Source organism: Lissotriton vulgaris, chromosome 8 (genome assembly GCF_964263255.1).
Source record: "Lissotriton vulgaris chromosome 8, aLisVul1.2, whole genome shotgun sequence".
NCBI lineage: Eukaryota > Metazoa > Chordata > Amphibia > Caudata > Salamandridae > Lissotriton > Lissotriton vulgaris.
Genome location: NC_141696.1, coordinates 483,304,665 through 483,321,472, shown reverse-complemented (window position 1 = coordinate 483,321,472; position 16,808 = coordinate 483,304,665).

The window sequence follows — 16,808 nt, the reverse complement described above, 5'->3', positions numbered from 1 at the left end:
GCGGCTAGTGAGAGTATGGTCAGCTTCCAAAAGGCTAGAAGAGCGAATAATGAAAAGGTGATGGAAAGGGCACAGGCATGGGAAGAACTGGATTCGGATTCGGACTCGGATTCTTTGGAGGTTTCTTAAGTAACTGATGGAGCAGGTAGATCATAGATGGGCTTGGGGTGGCTGTAGGGAGAAGGAGGCAGGACCGAGCATAGCAGGAACTGGAAAGCAACCCAAATGCAATAGGACAATGGCACACCCTTAACATGATGATGTTGAAAGAAAATCCTGGCTTAGAATAATTAGAGCACACCGGTGGAAGGGAGTCAGCAGGAGGTGGGAGGGAGAGGCAAATGACTGTGGGAGCGCCAAGTTGAGCTCCTGTTATAGTGAGGACTGTATTGGTTGCATGCAACGGTGTAAATACTGATATAAGGAGAGGATGTTGGGAAGCTTACTGTGATATTGCTTATGATAGGAATACGACTCAACTGGGGAAATTGACTTTATGCAATGTATCCAGTAACAGGCTCCTGTTGATGAAGAGACTTGTATTGGGGGGGGGGGGTGTTTGTGTTGAAAAATTAGTAAAATCCTTTTTTTTTTAATTAATGAACCCCTAAGGAATAGTTGTTCATACATAATAATGAGTTTCTTGGAGAAATCAATATCCAGGCTAGGGGAAGTCCCTTCTGCTTAAGAGTCTGGTTTTTCAAGAAATCGTTGTGACGCAGATGAACGAATGGAAGTAGCCATGCCTGTATTTGGGTAGCATGGGCTATGCCTAAATTAGGACTGGACTTCTATGCCTATATAAGGGCAATGTGAATTATACCTATATAAGGGCATGAATCAGAAAAATGCATACGGAATCTAAATCGATACACAACAGTCTGAGCTACTGGGAATATACCACTCCGAATATTGAAACTGCAGCACTGAATCTGGATGGCTTTAGTAAGGAATCTTGTAAGGGTTCCACACGCTCACAGCATCAAATTAGTTCCTGTTGAAATGAAGTTCCAAATGCCTTTTTCATATTACCATGTTTCATGAAGTACATTTATGTGAATCTCATGGCATTTCCCCCATAAGGAGATCATCTACTATTACCAAACTCATCAACCAGATTGTAGTATCACTGACACTAAACGTACCTATTCAAGGGCATGAGACATTGATGCTCTACAACAATTGCGTAAGCATTTGAAAGCATCTGCATCATCCGTGGACAACAGCCCATATTTGGACACTGACAACTACAGACAGGTGTTTTTTTTTTTTTTTCTAATTTCAGAGACTGGTTGACCTCAATCCAGTGCTACAAAGGAGATCCTCAACATGACCTAACCTGAACACTGTACAACTCCCTATGCCAACATCACAAGATAAAGTATTTTAACCACTGAGTTAAACCTAATTCAGGTCCTTATTTTTATTTGCAGGTCAAGTAAGATTTGCCCACTGTTCTGATTTTGTTACTAGGCATTAACCATATATTTATTGGCTTCTATTTGAATAATATTAATTTTGGGATGCTACTATTTCCCTTCAGAGTAACCAAGCACAATTTTGGTAGGGTTCTGATACATCTTCTATACTAATTCACCACTAATCCTTTAGGGTTACGTAGTAGCGTGCTACTCCACGAAAAAAGCGCTTCAACACTTCATCAGGGCTAGCAAACTCTGTATAAATGCAAACCTTTTCCCTCTTCTATCCCTCCTTTATCCTTCTCAATCCAAATAACTGACTAACATATCCACCACTCAAATTACTTTCATATTTCACTATACTAATTCACCACTAATCCTTTATGAGTGCCGGAGCAGTGTGCTACTCGCTGAAAATGTGTTAAATCATGTGTATGCCTGGTGTGTCTCCTTAATTTCGAGGACTCATGATTCTTGCCCTGACTACCGAATTTTTGTGTTGCCTTTGTTATACACACTTTTGTATTGGTTTGGTGTTGTACACTGTGTGACCATTTGAGCACAGAACACTTGTTGGTAAACTTTTGGCTAAATCAGTTACAAACTTTACAATATCTAACGGATGGGTCCAGCCTCTTGTCACTTTTTGGTGTAAAAGTTTTATGTTCCGCCCGGACCCACTGTTCTTGCTGTCAGCACATCAGTACAGCATTTAAATCTACAGCACTGTCGCCTCCTGTCCGTGGTCTGCTTTCATCTGGGTATTTTCTCATTTTATGGAGAGGTACACTTAATCCACGGTCTTAAAAGTATGGCTTCTCAAAAGTAAGCTTTTTGCTACTGGAGAGTCTCAACAGCCAGCTCTGGAATGTTATCGTTTTCGCTGACAGAGTGTTGGCACACCCACGTGCCAGAGCAGCATTTCTTTGAAAGCTGCCTTGTGGTTTTCCAACCTGAATCAGCAACTTAACCCCTTTCTGCTCTAGGGCCTTACATGTATATGTTCTCTGGCAAAATAAAAACGCATAATTAAGGCGTATAACACTGTCGTATGGGCGCGAATGTGCCAACGCATCTCAGGTGGCCTGAACAGCCTTAGAATAAAACTACAATGAAAAATCCTGCGTGCTGTCCTCTTGCCTCGTTCTGTCCTTTATGTGTTGTTTAGCTGAACAGGCATTCAAGTTAAAGTTATTTGACAACCATTTGAGATTACAGAAATTCATTCTAAAAACAAAGTTTTTTTCAAATAATTCAGCTGTTAGAGGATTGGGCAGCAATAACTAGGGTTGGTTCTTGTTAGGGCTTTAAGTGGGATGGAAAAAACTGGGGGGGGGTCTCTCAAAGGGGCGTGGTCAATGTAATTAAGGGCTTGTCTCAAAAACACGTAAGCTAAAAATCTGTGCTTAACATAGTGTGTTGCCCGACTGGTATTTTGCTGCTTATGTCATTGCATCCACATATGCAAGTACATTCAGTTGCGGTAGGCATGACTCGCGGGTGGGGGGGGTCGCACGAAGAGGGGGGGGTAAATTAATTTAAAAAACAAAATTTAAACTTACCATCTCCTCCGGTCCCGCGTCGCGTCTCCTCTCCTCTCTCCTCTCAGGCAGCCTCCCTCGCCTCCCCTAAGCCAATCACAACGCTGCAATGGCAGCATTGTGATTGGCTAGGGCGCCGACCCCACAGGCGTCTATGGGGAGGCCATTCTCTCTATGTAGGCTGCATTCAGAGTGGGCAAGCCACTCCTCCCCTGGACTCCTGCAGGACTGCCCGCCCACAACCAGGCATACCCTTCTGCTTTCTCGCAGTGCAAGAAACAGAAACATAAAATGTTATTTAAAATACAATTTTTGTGTTTTTGCTTCTTGCACTACGAGAAAGCAGTGGAGTGACGCTCCTCCGCCCACGTGGAGGAGCCCCCCCTGGTAACATTACACCTAGAACAAGCAGGACTTTTGTCTTTGTCAATGGTTGTTAGTTGCATAAGCAACAACAATGGCTTGGTTGTATATAATATGAAAATCCTTCAGTTTTGAAATTATGAGACTGTGAAAGAACTTTGACGAGTCTATTCAAAGTTGCAGTGAAGGGTGGTACTGCTGCAGAGGTAAGATTTTTCTTTCCACCCCGACTGTGAGGCCAAAAATGGAGAGCCCGAGAGGGACCCGTCTCAGCACCTGCATTTATTTTTTAGAACTGCTGGTGCTGAGCACCAGCAGGACCATGCCCACTTAAAGCCATGGTTTTTATTATGTTTTAAAAGATGCAGTGTTTACATGAGTAACATCTAACAAAGAACTAAAAGACTAACGTGTCATTTGTGCTCAAGCATTTGTGGGCACCTGGCAAATTGCATTCAACTTATCCAACCTGGATGCAGGTACATTTATAAAAAGCTTTTATTGCATATTTTTTAAAAGACCACCTAGCACCTTATGTGATTTACTAACCCTCATTCTTTGAAGAATCGTTTGGCTTTCTCAAATTGTAAACTCGTAGGTTTTATGGTGGAGGCTGGCATTACAAAAGTGCTCTGGCTTAGGGCAGCTGTTTCAGGCTTCACATACTGAAGAGCTTGCCTTCTCCAGATTATCAGGTCACTGCAGGAAGTTTGGTACCCTATGCCAGGCTGTATTATTTATTGTATGTGAGATGCTCACCACAGTCCAGCACGTCAGTATATCTGCGAACTGAAGGATTGAGGCCACATTGCTGGGCAATAACATTGAGTCGATATCGGCAACCCTTCCCCACTAACATAGTAAAAAGCTACTTAGCACACAAGGAATGAAATAAATCAGATAACACATGGATTGGTGGAAAAAGCAGTTTGCTGAATTTTTTTTCCATAAATGATATATGCCAACATGGGGGGTTAACTTATGGGTGATCCGAGGGCAGGCAATATTGAGTAACCTAAGCTGCCCACTCGCCTGATGAGCCAAACTGCACCGTGGGCCAGCCCATCCGGTGCTTTCAATTTTCATTTGCGGAATTTTCTCCCTTAAATCCATGGAAACCAGTCAAGGGTATTAGTCACGCCTTTTTAGCGGTTGAGCGGACATAGCCGAACCCCCGATTGCTCAGGTTTGCACTGCCCGAATGACTAATGGAATAGTATACAATTGGTTCTGTCGGGTGCATGATATTTCTTCAAATCATTAGGAGTATTCAGACAATTATTAAAAAAAAAAAAAAGAAGACAAATTAATCAACAGTAATCCGAAACCAAACCGTCTATGGTATTGCAAAAGTCTCTTTTATATAAATTACATCATTTATAAATACCATATTTAAATGCTTTTATGGCTGTTAAAGGCGCATAGTGACATATAATAATTGAAGAAAGTGACTTTTCGTGCTTGGTGATATTGTGAAGGTGTAGTATATACAAAAGTGATTAGGGGGAAAAAAGAAGGGGGAGATTGAGTTTGCCAGAAATACAAAGTATATCAAGTAATTCGGTAGACTTGAATGAGTCTCACCACAGAATGCTCTTGCTGGTACAATTTAATGTATTGTCGACGTTTCAACCCTTGATCTGCATAGTTAGGGGGTCAATGCGGGTCTTCATCAGGACTAGGGTAGTGGGTTAACAGCCAAACTGGGCCCAAACGGGCTCACCCGAGCCAGCACCAGGCGTGTCACTTCGAAGCTGCAGTAAGGGGGTACCAGTAGTTTACTTCAGTTGGTGGTACTTATTTGCCAGAGGGGGTCAAATTAAATTGTGGGCCTTGTCAAATTGGTCCTCATGTCCTCAAATGGTTTTGTTTACTCATCAGGACCAGTCTCTGATCTCTTTAAAAACTGAGTGATTCTGTCGGGTTGCAGGGATCAACTGGTCTTTGATTTATTTTACTGCTGTCTCCGCGACTGCAAAAGTGGTCCAGGTTCTGATGGGTACTGGGTCACCCCATTGTAATTTAAGCGACTGACTAATGGAGCGCTGTTGCGTACATCCCAGGGTCCTGCCAGAGAGACTCCTGGCGTTTGGCATCGAGCACCACTGCTCTGCTACCTCAGATGGTACCCCTCTGTATCAAACTGCCTCCGGATCACCCTGGAACACAAAATAACTATTGACAAGCTCAGCACAATAAGCAAACCAGCTGCCAGCACACGGGGTGGAGGATAGTGTGGGTGACAGTCTGTCAAGTGGGGAAACAAAGAGGCCGGGACCTGTGTTGGTCAGGTATAAGTACCTAGCCCCAGCCCCCCCAGGTGGCGGAAATTAATGACACAAGAGTGTGCCAGGAGGGAAACCCACAGGGTCCCAATGAGTAGAGAGAGGGTGAGCGTGCTAGCAAGTGTGGGCCAAAGGCAGCCACATTTTTGTGCTGGCTCACATCAAATGAAATTATATGTTTCATAGCATCATATCTGATTTTTAAATTGTGTCATTCTTAAGCCCCTGCCTCGAACTTCGAAATCTGTCCAAGTAGCCTTCTCAGTGGCTTAAAGCAAAATGATGGGAGCCCCTTGTATAATGTGACGATGGGCCCCTGACTATCCCATATCTTACAGATATTTATTGGTATTATGCTGAATGTGGCCCCTCTAATGGATTAGGGGGCCAAATGAAGGGCTGCCCCCCTGTGCCGTATGGGCTGCAGGAGCCTCCGTTACACCCCTGAGCCGCCTTATTCTTGGAGAAGCCCATACAGGAGACCCTTGTCAATGTCGATAGTGTAATAACATGACAGAGAGGCAGTTGTTTAACCTATTAAGGAGTCAAATTTGTTATTTCTTACTCAGGATCTTAAGTGTTCCATAATATGCCTGTTCCATAGTGGGTACAAATTAAGAGCAGTATTGTTGTCATTGATACTAAGACCCCCGCCTGCATGCGAACATCGTCTGCATAATGAAATATTCAAGTGCGCTCATTCACTCACATTTATAACCATTCCCCTTCCCAGATGCCAACAATGTCTGATACTGAAATGAAAATGTGTGTTCTGTTAATGCCCTTCCATAGCTCGCAGGTTTTTGAAATCCAACTGTTCACCATCCATATTCCCAGCATTTACTATAGCCTTATACCCCGCCGTAGAGGGCTATACCGGCTATTAAAGGCCCTCTCCAGCGTTAAAGGCCCCGAGCCGAAAGCGAGGGCCTTTAACAAGGGAGAGGGACTTTAATAGCAGTATAGCCCATCTACGAAGGGCTATAAGGCTATTAGAAGGTTCTGTCACCAGAGGGCAGAATGTTCTAACAAAAAAACAAAGCCTTTTGGAAGCGTGAGGGGATTGGAATCCCCTCAGGCTCCTTGAAGCCTTTGTTCACAGCCAGAGCTGTGAACAAAGAAACATTGGAATGTTGGAGCTCCAGGCTTATGCCAGCCATAAGCCCAGAGCACTCCATTGTTTTCAATGGAGCTCCCAACATTCCAATGTTCTAATAAATGATCACGCCCAGATCTTTGGTCTACATGTGATTGTGGTCCTTATACAGTCCTATATTCGACTCCTAATATACTCCCCTCTGACTAAGCTTCTTGTTTATCTTATCTCCGGTTACTCTTGTGTAGGGTAATGCTCCCCACAACAGGTGGGACTGAGGCACAATGAGGTGTAAGAGCCCTGTGCTAGGCTCTCACTAAGTTTACTGAAGCAGCAATTCAGGACAGACTGGGCAGACTTGACCTAGAAGCGTCTTTACCTTAAACAACAGAAACTACTGTCTCACCATTCACCCTTACCATCTATCTGCCATTGCTCAGAAAGAACTAATCAGCAGGCCCTTGATAACAAAGTTCATGTTATTACTTACAGTAGCAATGTCTACATCCTCCTCACCTCGCTGTCTAGATCCCCTTCATTCAGCCACAGGATTGAAGGTAATACACTTCCACCATCTTGAGAAGGTATCCTCACCCCCATTTTGTGTCAAGCCACAACCAGGGACAGTCAAAGTGGATTTCATTTTGCAATTAATACTGTGAGCCAATTTTTAGGGGGAGTTGAGGGGGGACATGAAAAGACATCCACTCCAGCATTTGTAAAATTTCCTTTTCAATGTTTTCATAATTAACCTGTTAACTGCTCCACACGAGGTTACTGCTGCCTTCAAGCCCAGCCTAAACCGATTAATATTTCCCTATATAGGCATCCATGCATTAAATTATGCTTCCATCCTTTGACCTGATTAGCTGTTCTTGCTTAAAAGGTGGTCTGGTAGTAGCCTTTCAGTGGATACACTGTTCACCTGATTCTAGTGCTTATAAAATGCACCTAATATAAGCACAGGCTCGCATACAAATATTGCTGCTTCTTTCTACAGTTTTGCATCCTAAGATTGCATGCAGTGGCCAAAAAAGTCTCCTCTCTTTTCCCAGGAAAATTGACCTTGCCTTAAAAGTCTCATTTTTTTCAAATGAACCTCTCCTTACTTTCCATTCTCTGCATGCTTTCTTTCTGTGAACACAGCCTACTCTAAGTCACATGAGTATTTGTGTTAATCCCAAATATTGCATATCCGGAAATTGACCACACCTCCACTTTAAAAGTCGTACTCCTGCAGCCTAACTAAACCTAATATTCTGTAGCTCTTGTGTTAATCCTGGTAACCCTTTGCATCAATTCACATATACCCCTGCCCCACTACAAATGGCAACTTTACTCCTATTAATTTAATCTACAACATAGAAACTACAAAAATTAATGGAAAGGTTTTCTTAGGGGCACAAAACTAATCACAATAACCAACAGTAACTTCTCCCAAAAACTCTAACTATGGGTCCTGCAGCAGCGTGATGCCCGGCATAAAGCACTTTAATGCCTCATTAGGGGTGGAAAGTGCTATATAAATGTAATTACAATACAATACCAAACCATCCTGACCCACAGTAATACCATTACTCCCAGAGGTCAGGCAGTTTATTGTAGTTCATACAGGCTGCATAATAATTCTCTTATACTGGTTGACGCGCCTACACCCACATAAGACAAAACTGCTGTGGGTCATGTTTATTCACTCATTACTACGCCGGTTTACAGCAATAAACCACACATTACCAACTGAACAGGCATAAAATAACTGAAAAGGTGTGCCACATGCTGCTGGCCAATGGATGATTTTAATTTAGTCTACCACTTCAGATCCTAACAAGCTACGTTTGCTTCTTGACACCTTACAATGACAATCAAATATGGGACGACATGGAAAAAGGTTAGCTTTTAAAGAATTGTAATTTAAAGCCGTCTTTTATGGTAAAATTTGATTTTATGTCACATTTCTGAAATGCCACTTTAGAAAGTTGTCATCTTTTCCTAACCAGTTGGTATCGGCTACCTGTATCCTAGGTCACATGACTAGATGTAGCTGGCTGTTAGTCGTTGTGCATTTCTTCCAGACAGTGAAACAAAGGGATATAGGGGTTAGCAGGATGTGACATCTCTGACTGTATGGTGAGGGGATGTCGCCTACTCCACTTGCATATCACAAAGGCTCTGCCTGAGCACACTCACAAAGGGTTTGACACAAGTCTAGTGTGAACCCACACAATTTGGTGCCAGGGCATGGAGGCAGCAAATTCGAAACACTTCTGGGGTGGAAACCTCCAGAATCTCCTTCCAATTCAAAGTGGGCACCAGATATAAATATTGCACCCTCAGACCCAACTCTTCAGTACACCTTTGGACTTGTGGAAGACTCAGAAGGACTGCTACTTTGTTGCTGCGCTGCCCTGACTGGCCTCCTGATCAGAAACCTCACGTAGAGAACAGTCTCTAACCATCTCGAACCCAGCACCTGGACTCAGTCTGCTGTGACTGTTGTCCCCCAAGTGGTCCCACCCTAGTCACGGACCCTTGGACGTGAACCTGTAGATGCTCTGCAAACCCAGCTGTGGTCGTATGGGGAGAACCGACGCAGCGTGACACATCTATTTGCAGCTCCGCTTTGGAACTGTTGCTACACAGTGCATCTCTGACGCAGGACTTCACATCTTCTCGGAAGTTAGTTGTGCAACGCATCCTCAATGCAGGCCTTTGCATCACAAGCCCATCCTTGACTGAATCCTTGCTGACGAGGCAGGACTCCGCATAGCGCTTGCAATTTATTCAGAACCAGCGGTGCACAATGTATCTAAGATGCAGGACTTTGCATCACAAGTCCCTTGACGACTGCATCCTCGAAGACAATGGAGGACCTTGAATCGCAGCATTGCAGCTCCTGGCATCCCAGCCATGCAGCTCATCAGAACCACTTCTGTGCGGTGCATCCTAGTCACAGGATCACGCAATGCTCTGCAATGAGGATTTAAGGTGCTCTTGTTCAGCTGGCCTAAATTGGTCCCTATATCCGGCAAGCAGTCCTTCATGGTCGGCCTGAACTTGTGACAAAGGCCCACATGCATCATTGTGACATTTTGCACTTCCTAATTTGCGAAAAATAAGGAATCGCAAATTAAGAAGTGCAAAATGCTATGCATCATTATTTTCGGTATTCATTTGTGATTCGGTAAAAATCGCAATTTTTACCGAATCCCAAATGAATACCGAATTCTTAAGTTAATTTTCGCAATTCCCATTGATTCCTATGGGCCAAAAGGCCCATAGGAGTCAATGGGAATTGCGAGTGGCACTTAGAAAATTTCATGGGTGCAAGGGGGGGTCCAAAGGACCCCCCCATGCACCCCTGAAATGTATTTTTCGCATCATGTTTCACACACACATGTCCTAAGGACATGTGTGTGTGAAACATGAATGTTGAAAAAAAAACATTTAAAGCATTTTAAACACTTTTTCCAAATTTACCGAGTGGTTCAACCACTCGGTAAATTTGGAACCCTAATTGCGAATTTCCACTTGTCAAAGTAATGATGCATTGCTTTTAAGAAGTCGCACATCTGCGACTTCTTAAAAGCACCCGCAATTTTAGAACTCGCAACAATGTTGCGAATTCTAAAATTGCTTCATGCATCCCAAAAAGCACTTTTGCATTCGCAAACGGCCGATTTTAAGTAATCGCACCGTTTGCGACTACAAAAATGCTTGATGCATGTGGGCCTTAGTCCTGGTCCCGCGCTACTAGATAACCACAGTTGGTGCTTTGTGCTTTTAGGCCCTATTTTTAATTTTAAAATTGCATATCTCTGGTTCTAATGATTGGATTTTTGTCTTTTTGGTGTCAAATCATATATTACATGTTACTCTACGTTTCTAAATTGGTATGGGATTTTTCTTGTGTTGTATTTCCACTTTATTAGTGTTTGAAGTGCTGCATAAATACTTCACACATTACCTCTAAGTTAAGCCTGACTGCTTTGTGGCAAGCTACCAGAGGGGTAAGCACAGGTTAATTTGGGGTTTGCTTTGTTTCACACTGACACAGATTTTGGTTCCTGATTGATTAGGGTTTTACCCCGCCTCAAACAGTAACTCAATTTCCAACATTTGCCAAATATTTGTATAATACCAAATACATATATCACCTATTTAAGGGGAAAAAAATCATCATTCCCTGTGCTGTGCTCTACACATGTACAATTCTCACACCATATTCTCAAGTACATTATGAAGTCATGGGAACTGAAATTCATTATTCTTCAAGCAAGAATGGCATGCATGGAGACGTTCACCTGATATGAGTCTGCAGCCCATCGACTTGTGCTGCCTGCAAAGGTGAGATATGGGCACAATCTTTTTTTTTTTTAAACGTATTTTATTGGCTTTCTATGTCCATCATACACTTAAACAGTATCACAGTCATCAGCATGAATCAACCCTTCAATAGCCTTCTCCCTCCTTGCATCCTATAATCTATTCAGTATTAATGCCGTGACGTATCATAATGAGGATTTAAACATGGTCATACTATAACCCTTAAACTGCCAAACCTAACTGCCAATTAGAATGTCTCCAACCTTCAGTAAACCCCCCTCCCCCTCCCTCCTTACCGGTGTGTGTAACTGCCCCCATTACAGTCCATCTCGTGTCGCGAAGCAGCCACGACTGACAACATCCCTCCGTGTACCTGTGGTTGTCAGGGGACCCCATCCAGCTCAGTGCCCTCCGTTTCCTCTTCCTCTATCCGGTGTTCCAGTATCGCTTGTACCAATGTTTACCATGCGTTTGCTGAATCTCGTGCCTTTTTATTATTAAGCCGTCTCGCCTGCTGATATCTAATCACACTCTCACTTCCTGCCCATTTTCAAAACTCAGCCTTCCATCTCTCACCCTTAGGACCGTCTTTTGCCTTCCAATGTCTCGTCATTTCCCTTTTTGCTAGTAATAGCCACATGTCTACAAATTTGCTTGTTACCTTGGTTTTAGATGTGTGAGGAAACCAGTGCAGTATGCATGTAGCTATGTCGAAAGTCAGCTGTCGCTCCGTAATTGTGTTCAGCGTGTCTCCCACTTCTTCCCAATATTCTCCTAATTTAGGGCATGACCACAGCATATGTTCTAGCTCTACCCCTTCACTCGCACACCGGGGGCACGCTGCTTCTTCTATTTTAACCCCTTCCATGCTGATGACGAACCCCAGCTGTCATGCACTACGGTGCTCGTGTGCTGATGACGGCTGGGGTTCGTCATGGCCCGCCCCTGTTTGTGCTGTTTAGAGCACACCAGGGGAATCGCGGCCGCATGCAAAGGGTTAAAAATATTTCCTCATTTTCCCTGGGGTCAAATACGCTCTATGGAGTATATAGAAATGCACCAGCTGGAATCTTGCGTTTCTCGTGCTTTTCCAAGCCCTACGCATTATTTGTGCCCAGGCTGTTTCCGGTATGGGTTTCTCTATACCTGCTTCCCACTTCGCCTTCAGGGTGCCCAAGGGCGCTAGCCCTTCATTCAGCATTCTGGAGTAAAGGCAGGTGACCGCCTTAAAAGTCCCAGCTGCTGTCATTGTGTATTGACACGCCATTGTCGTCTTGGGTTCTACCAGCCCTTCCCTCCAATGTGCTTGTAGTATACCTGCCAGCGCAGCATGTATTAGAAACCCTCCTCTAGGTAGATCGTACCTCTCTTGTAACGCCTGATAGGGCAGCATTTCCCCGTCCTCCTAGAGATCTCCAATTACTTGAATCCCTTCCTGTTCCCAAACCTGTAATGGCGTCCAATCGCCTCCGTGGGGTAGCACAGTAGCCATTCCTAATGGGATTTTAGGCGCATAGGGATGCAGAACCCCTGCCTTGTGCTGGGAGCGATTCCAGCACAGTCTCAGTGTTTTTTCCTCCAGAGAGAGACCCCTAAGGTCTAGCTTTTGTTGCATGATTATAAAGGAGAGGACATGGCGTGGGATCCTCCTACCTCTTAGATGTTCGGGCCCCTAAATTCCTTGGCTACTGCTTGCGTTAATACCAGTAGTTGGGCCGCCAAGTAATAGAGGTCAAATTCAGGGACCGCTAGCTCGCCCTCTGCCTTTGGTCTAATCAGCGTCGCCTGCGCTACTCTTCGTCTGCCTGATCCCCACAGGAATCCCACTATCAGTGATTTCAACAATTTAAATATCGAGCACGGCACCCATATAGGCAGCGTTCTAAATAAATATAACAGCCTAGGTAGTGCTACCATCTTTAATAGGGCTATGCGGCCTGTCACAGACAGCGGGAGCGCAGCCCAAAAGCCCATGCTACCCTTCAATGCCCTCACGCATCTCCCAACATTCCCCTCTAGCATATCAGTGGCACTATGATAAATATGCACCCCCAAGTATGCCAGGCAAGTCGGTTCCCATCGCATTTCCCTAGGCATAATGGATGGAGGCTCTCCAGGCCTCGAAGGAAACAGACATGTTTTTGACCAATTCACCCGCAGGCCTGATATATCTCCAAATTCCAAGAGCAAGTTCGCCACATCCCCCAGTGCCCTCCCTGCATCCTCCAGAAACCTCAGCAGATCATCGGCATATAGCGAAATATACTGCCGATCTCCACTGTACTACAGGCCGTCATATTTCTCTCCCGATCTGGCCCTCGCTGCCAGCGGTTCTATGGCTAGGGCAAACAGTAAAGGGGAGAGCGAACACCCCTGTCTCGTCCCTCGGGCCACTGGGTATTGAGATGATATCAATGATCCAACCCGCACCCGAGCCACTGCGGATGTGTAAAGCACTTTTGTCCAAGCCACAAAGTCAGTTCCCACTCCAAAACGTCCTAACGTCTTATACAGGTACAACCACTCTAAGCTGTCAAAGGCGTTCTCGATGTCCACTGATAGCACCACAGGTTGTCGTGCTCCCGGCTGATCCTCTTCCAATATCCGTATTAATCTCCGAACATTAAGGGATGTATTCCTAGTTGGGATAAACCCAGCTTGATCCTCATGGATCAACGTGGTCATATGCTGCAATAGGCGAGTCGCCAAAATCCTGCTCAAAATTTTGTAGTCCGTAGTTAGCATTGATAATGGGCGATAGGAGGCCGTGTCTGTTCTCGCTCGGCCAGTTTTTAAAAGCGGGATCACAAGTGCTTCCCGCATGGAGTTAGGGATTCGACCTAATTCTTTTGCCTCTTTGTAGACCTCCAATAGCATCGGGCCAGTAAGTCCACATATTTCCAGTAGAACTCAATCGGCAAACCGTCAACCCCTGGTGTTTTATTTCGGGCCATATGCTGGATAGCACTCCTAATTTCCTCCAACTTTATGTCCTGGCCTAAGCATTTCGCTTGCTCCTCCTCCAGTACTGGGAGTGTTATCTCGTCCAGAAAGGATTCGATTTCGAGATCCCCGCCACCAACGAACTTTCATATAGTGTTTCATAATACTGCAAGAATCGGTGTAAAATCTCACTCTGGGTGAAAACTACCTCCCCCTCACCGTCCTCTAGTGCCAATATAGGTGAGCCCCTTTTTGTCGGATTGGCCAACCAAGCCAGCAGTAATCCCACCTTGTCTCCTTCCGCGTGTGATTTCGTAATATAAGTTTTATGGTCAAAGCAACGCAATTTCTCCATCTCCACTGCCACCTCTTCTTTCACTGCCATTACTTCCGTGTGCGCCTCGGGGTGCCCCGGCCGTGCTAGTTCCGCCTTCCTCAGTCTACTCTCGGCCCGATCCACATCTTGCAGTAGTACTTTTCGCACCCCTACATATTTACCTATACAGAGCCCCCGTATTATCACCTTGAAGGCGTCCAATTCCAGCGCCCTTGTGGAGGCCGTGCCAGCATTCTCGGTAAAGTAGTGTGTTATCCCTTCGCTCACTTCTCTCTGAAAAATCGGATCTTCTAGTGTCTCAGGTCGTAGGCGCCAGGTGGCGATGGCAGACACCGCCGTCATCCAATGTATAGTAAACAGTAGTGGATTGTGATCGGACAGTGTTCTGGTGAGATATTCAGTACGCACTACAGAGGGCACCACTGAAGGTGAACATAATATTGCATCTAGTCGGACATGCAGATCATGCATCGCCGAGAAGTATGAATAGTCCCGGTCAAGTGGGTGGGGCATGCGCCACACGTCCACTAAGGCCCATTTGTCCTGCCAGTCCAGCCTGCATTTAGTTAATCTGTGTATGGGGGAGTCCACCAGCGGGGGGTGCCATCTATCTAGAGTTACATCTGCTATAGAATTAAAATCCCCCCCCAGCACCACAGAGCCTGTAAAGTAATGTGCTAACGTGCCAGACAAACGCTCCAAGAAACGCGGTTGGTCAATGTTTGGTGCATACATGCTACAAAGCTCTATATCCCTACCCCGGAGCCTACCTTCTATTGCCACAAACCTGCCTTCTGGATCTATTGTCTGCCTCGTCACCTGTAAAGGAACTCCAGCCCTGATCCATATCAATGCTCCCTGTGCAAACTCTGAATATGTGGTGTTAAATACCTGACCTCTTCATTTCCTTTGCAAAGATATACCCTCCGTCTTAGTAAGGTGAGTCTCTTGCAACAGCGCTATGTGAACCCCTCTTCTGACTAAGTATGCATGGACCTTGTGGCGTCGTGTCATTGTGTGGAGCCCCCTCACATTCCAGGTTATACAACGTAGATCAGCTACAGCCCCCATCGCTAAAATGTACTGTCCTCCTCCCAATTTGTGTTACAGAAACCACACCGGTGACCCCCTGGACCCAACTCCCCTCCCAACAACCCAACACCCCCACCCCCCCAAGAACAGGACCTAGAACCAAACAGCTAGTCCCCATCCAAACCACTGCAACAAATAGCACACATCTAAGCCCCCCAGCAATCTCGGAGGGCATGCCTTATGGGCAACGAGGGGAGCTCAGTGCCGACGGTTCGCCGCCTATGTTCTGTTCACATCCCGCCCTGAAAACCCCAAACAATTGAACGCTTTGTACATTCCCACCCCCAATCACCACCTGAAGACTCAATGAGCAGCAACAAATAGTTCAAGCATGTCCCAAATCAGCTGGATCAAAGGTATCCCGCCTCCCCGCTCCGCATTCAACATTATCATCTGCCCCTCATCATCCGTGTTCCCTATGCCTCTCATCAGCCCCAGCTACATTGTGTAAACCGCCCCAGCTGCAATTTGTCATTCATCCAATATCCCATCTGCCGTCGCTGGTGTGATCGGCGGCATCCATATGCTCTCCGCTTCTGAGTTCTCAGTATCGAAGTGTTCCTTGTCCTTTTCCGAATCAGTGCTTCCCGGAGAATGCATCCTCTGTTCTCCCGATAGAGCGGATACCGCCTCCAGCGCCCCCTGCCGCTCTGCCTCGGTCTGCGACACAGAGGGCCTCCTCAAACCTCTCCATCTCCGTCGGAGCCTTTGCGATTTGCGCAGTGTTAACCCTTCCGAGATGTCGTGAATCCTCCGTTCTTGGCCATCTTTCCCAGCTCTGTAGGATTCCAACCATGCGCATGCTTCATCTGGGGTTTCATGGAAGCATGTCTTGCCATCCACGATTATTCGCAATCTGGCTGGAAACAGCAAGGAGTACTGAAGCCCCTCTTCCCTCAGTTCTCTTTTAATTGATAGGGAGGATGATCAACGTCGCTGGGTTTCAAAGGTATAGTCCGGAAACAGGTTGACCCTGCTGTTCCCAACATGATAGGGGCCGTCCGTGCGCGCCTTCTGAAGCAACAGATCCCTGTCCCGGAAGTGCAACAGGCGGGCTACTACTGGTCTCGGGGGTCGCCCCTGCTTTGGAGGTCTGGCCGGCACTCTGTGCGCTCGTTCTAGAGTATAGAAGGAAGACAGTCCTTCCGGCGCCACTACCGATTTCAGCTAGTTCTCAAGGTAATGCACCATGTCCGACCCCTCCACTTTCTTGGGCAGACCTACTATGCGTATTGCTCCGCTGATTCCTACTTTCGGCATCCTCGGCACGCTTCTCCAACGCAGCAATACGATCCAGGGCATTCGTTACCATGGCCTTCAGCGCATTCCGCGCCGGTTCTACTACTTGAATCGCCCCCTCTACTATTTTCACCCTGTCCACCAATTTAGAATGGTCTGCCCGTAGGA